Genomic DNA, 5,729 nt, shown 5'->3' with positions numbered 1-5,729 from the left:
GCTTAGACATCTTTTTACACTTTAAAATGGTTTCATGGTACAGCCAACTGTAAGAAAAATCCGAAATTGCGAGTCAAAATTCGTTATTGCAGTGAGGGAAGCATCTCAGAGACGGAAAGATCATAGAGTAACAAAAAAGGAACCTGTAACTGCTAAGCACATTTCTAAATTGGTTACTAATTTTATGAGTTCTGAAGTCACTTTGAAGGATCTCCGAGTACTTTCCGTTTGTTTGATTTCATATGCTGGATTCTAATGCAGGGACTAAAGACAGACTGTTTAAGAAACACGGTAGATGGCGATCTGAAAACACAAAAGACGGTTATGTTAAGGATACTGTCGAAGAAAGATTATTAGTTTCTAAAAATTTGAGAATTTAATTTTTTTTACTTGTCTTCCTCTTTTTATGCTATTTCAAATGTTTTACTTCAGTTTGGCTTCTGTGGCAAGTACTACAAGTTTTAATTGTTGCTTTTTATTTATTTGAATCAAGAGTGAAGAGTTTACAAATTATTTATGAAATTGAATAGATAAATAAGAACATAATATTAATTTGTTTCACATTGCGCTCCTTCACACACCCCCCCCCCCCCCCACCTCCCTTCTCTTGGGTACTTTTCCTTCTCTCTGTAATGTTTACGATCTTTTGTGAATACGACCAGTGTTAAAAAAGGTAAATTTATTAGTATCTCTAAAATCTTAAATTGATAACTTCAATAACTTCCCTTAATCATGGTTATTTTTATTTAACTTTGACCACGGACCCGCAGAATCTTCGAGCGGGCCAGTTTATGTCTATTACTTACAATCGACAGCCAGGGGGGCGTACAATACAATATATTTCATCCTACGCAAAGCTACTCCCCGAATGTATGAGCATCATCATTTACTTGTTATACCTATCTTCATTGCTATTTTTAGTTTTTGATTTAATATAAACTAGTTGTCCTAGAAAAATATTATGTATGGTGACAAATAGGTCTACGCGGGTAATAGCCTTGTCACAATAGTAAAATAATTTCCATAATTTCGCCGTTCTTTGAGACCAATTTCCACAGCAACTCCTCAAATGTGCCATGCACTGTACCAGTTGTAATTTGCATAAGAAAAAGTCGCGCATCGCAGTGCAAGCTATGCTCCTGGTTGGTCACTGGATAGCTAGACCCTGTAAGGAGACGACCTGCATTCAGTGGTGGTTGGAAGGGTATCACGTGATACGTCAAATGATGCGCACGCACGTCAGTCATTTGACGTTTTGCCGTCGAAGAGTGAACATCGAAAGTGAGCTCCCGGCGACGTCTTCCTGCGTCTTCGTCCAGTAAAGCGTTGGCGCAACTGTGTGCGATGCATTGTTTATTGGGGCATTTGCGTAACGTTACGCCGACTTTGTTTCATTATGTATAAATGTATATAAATATAAATATGGATGCTACAAACTAATAATGAAACACTTGAAAAAATGTGCAATTTATGATCAACAAACCGACGAGTAGAGTTGTAAAATGTCACCGTGGCATAGGTATCACATCTCTGTCAGTGTGTAGGCCTACTATCCTATATATAGTGACTGTAGCTTGGGCAGAGTAAAATTTGCTGGCAGTGTTGATTTGTTATTGACTTTAATTTTTCTGTGTATAATTGATAATTTCTTGTTTGAATAAGAATAATAATTAACTCTAGAAATTAAAATAGTAAATTATGACAAGTTGATAATTCAGATAACTATAAGAAAGGGCATGTGACAAAGTTTTTTTTTTTTTTTTTTTTGGAAAGTAAGCTTGACCAAAGTTTAAGGCAAAGAAAATGTAAAATGACAAAATTATCATAAACAAATGGAAGAACTTTGATATGATTATAAACTTTTTATTTCACATATTTCATAAAAAAATAATTAACAGTATATTTTATTTCTTACATTTTTCTTATAAATTTTATAACTCATTTAAATATTCACAAAATATTGAAATAATATAATAATACTTTTTAAATGATTTAAAAGGGTGACAACCTACAAATACATACATAGCACAGGCAAGACTGAAATCCTGATAGAATTCAGATTACTTTAAATTCGTATTGGTCAGATTTTAATATCACTTTTTTAAAACTATAAAATATGCCTTGAATTTCAAGTTAGTTTGCCAGATGCGAACATTACTCAGAGTGAGAAATCATGGTAAATGCATATAATAAGAGACAGAAAATGTAATGTATTATCAACATTTACAAATCCTCATACCTGACAGAAATCACAATAAACGAAGTTTTTTCAAGATCTGCAGTATTTAATTTTCTCCAAGTTCATGAGACTTACTACTCACTTTACTTAATTAATCAAAACTTAACTTACAAAAGATGAGGGGAATTCTCTATGCAGATAATACAATATTTGATATTGTGACAAACTACTAATTTAACATTTGATGACTGAGTAATTAAAAAGCAATCATGTTTATTACAATGTCACACTCCATGAAGGCACAGATTTTGGAAATAACAAACATCATTCCTGTTATCTCAAGTCTCTAATTTCAGCTACAATCCATAGGCGGTATCCCATTATGAGGTTAAAAGCTGTTTCCATTCCCTGAAATTAAAAAGCAGTAAATGTTTTATATTTGATATTATTATTATTTAACTGGATAAGGCTTCAACTTTTTAGGTAACCTGTTACCATTATACTTAAATATGATTTCAATTTTTATGATAGTAAGATTAAAATGAAAGTTTAGGCAAAACAAACACAGAACATGTTTTTGTCAATGTTAACGAAATAGATGAGCAATGGAAACATAAGTCACAAGTTTACAACTATGGCATTCCGATGAATTACTTCTCACCTTTATAGTGCACAGCATTTCAAAAATAAAAATTGTAGTCCATGCTGAAAAAGATATGAGACTATCATCAGTATTTAAAAAAAAATGTTTATTTGATATGTACTTGAGCCAATTACTGTATGTGGCATAAAAGAGTGCTATTATATGGAGCTACAGTTGAGATATAATAGGCTCTTGTACATCATACACAGTGAATGACAAGTAGTTGTAACTGACTAATACCATGACTAGCCCTTCAACAGTTGTAGGAATGTGCTTGTATAGTGATCAGATTGCACATTATGCTTTAAAATACAGACAAGCATGTAAGTGATATACAAGTGCAATTATGCTGTTGTTATAAATGCTGGCCGTGGGATAACCAAAACAGTACTTTGGCATGCACTATATACAGCCTATAATTCTCAAGATCCTGGGGTGCCATTGGGTGCCATAGGCTCTTTTTGCTAACCAATATCTAAGCAACATTTCTGACAATTTTGAAAATAATTGTCCGATTGCTTTTTCAGATATTTGATTTGAAAGACGGGGTCTGCGTGATCCAAAATTCACTCAAACAAAAATGGCCGTAATTTGCCATGGCACTGCATTGTCTATATATCCCAAGACCCAGGGGTGCTGTCAGTTGCAGGCTACATATTATGTAAAAAGGTACACGAAAAACGTCAGATTAAGATTTGGAAAAAATCTACCGTTTACTTTTTCAGATATATGCTTTTTAATGAGGGAGTTTAACATTATAAAGACGCATTCCTACAAAAATGGTCGTAATTGGGCATGAAGGATTATACCGTCTATAACTCCAAAGATCCAGGGGTGCCATCGGGTGCCATCGGCACTTTTTGTCAACAAATAAATGAGCAACATTACTGAAAAGTTGGAAAAAAATCGTCCCAGTGCTTTTCGAGATATTTCACTTGAAAGAAGGCTTGTGGTGTGAAAACTTCAGTTTACAATTGTCAAACTACATATGAAGCTATGCCTAATTTAAATTGTCATAAAAACATAAACAGACCAAACACTTGAAAATCACTTCACATGAGTTAAGTTGAGATGGTACTGATCGTTGTAAATAGTAAAATGCTTTTAAAATACCCACCAAATTTATGTGCATGCCTCCTAAATAAACAATCCTCCTGGTGCGTCGAACGTGCCATTTTGTTTACCTATAACGGAGTGTAAAATTCCTGCTTATTTCATTGGTTCCCGAAAATCACGTGATACCCTTCCACCCACCACTGACCTGCATTGAAAGTTTTCAAGTGGGTCGAGTCCATTCGATTTGAGGGGTGACAGGTGGGACGAGTCCATTCGATTTGAGGGGTGACAGGTGGGGCGAGTCCATTTCATCTGAGGGGTGACAGGTGGGGCGAGTCCATTTCATCTGAGGGGTGACAGGTGGGGCGAGTCCATTTCATCTTAGGGGTGACAGGTGGGGCGAGTCCATTTCATCTGAGGGGTGACAGGTGGGGCGAGTCCATTCCATCTGAGGGGTGACAGGTGGGACGAGTCCATTCCATTTGAGGGGTGACAGGTGGGGCGAGTCCATTCGATTTGAGGGGTGACAGGTGGGGTGAGTCCATTCCATTTGAGGGGTGACAGGTGGGACGAGTCCATTCGATTTGAGGGGTGACAGGTGGGGCGAGTCCATTCGATTTGAGGGGTGACAGGTGGGGCGAGTCCATTTCATCTGAGGGGTGACAGGTGGGACAAGTCCATTCGATTTGAGGGGTGACAGGTGGGGCGAGTCCATTTCTTTATATAAAAGGATCAATTTATTTTAATTATGATTTTAATGAGACATTTTCAAACATATCAGAATATGCAGTTCTAAGTTTTGGGTGGAGGAGCAAATTTCATTGTTCCCATTTCAAAAGTGTGTCAAGATCTCTTATATTTCCGTTTTAATTTAAAATTGAAGCGTTCGTTTGATGAGAAGGTCGTGAAATTTGAAACAATTTTCTCTAGCAAACCAAAACCCTTAGAATATGGACTTATATTAAATTAAGAAAATTTTATCTGGGAGGATGAACTAATTTATAAATAGATATTAAAAAACCCGTCTCACTATAAAAAATGTAGGACAGATTTTTAAAAAAGCAATATCGTAAATTCATACAAATTGTATTTATAAATGTGGGCTGTTGGAAATCCTGTAGATGTATTCTTAAAATGCTCTCAATTATTTACAAAATACTGGGCATATTAACAAAACTTTTAATCCTTTCGATTTACGACATCCTCTGTTACTGGAGAAATCATCAATCCCAAACACAATTCTTACAGATCAGTTTTAGCAGATTTAATTTGAAAGTGCTCAAACAATAATATCTTTACAATTTTACCCCTAACCCTCTATTATTATTATTATTATTATTATTATTAATATTTTATCATCATTTCATATGGAAGTGAATAAGAACACAAGGAATGACAAACGTATTTATTCAATTTTAAAACAAAAGATGCATGGATGAGCGTAGGGTTCCAGAGGGTGAATGACAGGCTTGGTTGCTAGCAGCCAGGTGCCGTGCAGTTCTCAGTATCTCAGTGGACTTCTGAAATAAGAAGGTAATGTTAACAATATCTGACTTGTCCATAGTTCAGGCTCAGATAGCACCCCAAAAAAGCAATCGATTCTATGTTGCCTAACGCCACATTTAAGACCTGAAGTTAGTAATAAAGATATTTCAGATATCTTGCTTTGAAAAAAAAAAAATATTGAAAACACTCCTCTAGTTTGTGTAGGTTATCACTATTTATTTATTTTACCTACTATATAAAGTTGTAATATCTAAAATCGCTTTGCATCACGCGTTTGGGAACCATATTTCGCTTTAGAATAAATCATTTCCCCGTGTTTCAACACTGCTTACAAGCATTTTACAG

The 5,729-nt window shown here is 35.2% G+C and overlaps 1 long non-coding RNA gene across 1 annotated transcript; it reads right to left on the bottom strand.

The window, feature by feature from the left end:
- Nucleotides 1-1,979: 1,979 nt before the first annotated feature.
- Nucleotides 1,980-4,042, bottom strand: LOC147759243 (uncharacterized). Its single transcript, XR_015331674.1, has 2 exons — nucleotides 3,940-4,042; nucleotides 1,980-2,884 (listed from the first exon to the last, which is right to left on the bottom strand). It is a non-coding gene; the product is annotated as an uncharacterized LOC147759243 (long non-coding RNA).
- Between the last annotated feature and the right edge of the window lie 1,687 nt (nucleotides 4,043-5,729).

The sequence above is a fragment of the Lingula anatina genome, unplaced genomic scaffold (genome assembly GCF_051362555.1).
Source record: "Lingula anatina isolate TDL-2025a unplaced genomic scaffold, LinAna3.0 unanchor82, whole genome shotgun sequence".
NCBI lineage: Eukaryota > Metazoa > Brachiopoda > Lingulata > Lingulida > Lingulidae > Lingula > Lingula anatina.
This window is presented reverse-complemented; position numbering and strand designations above follow the sequence as displayed.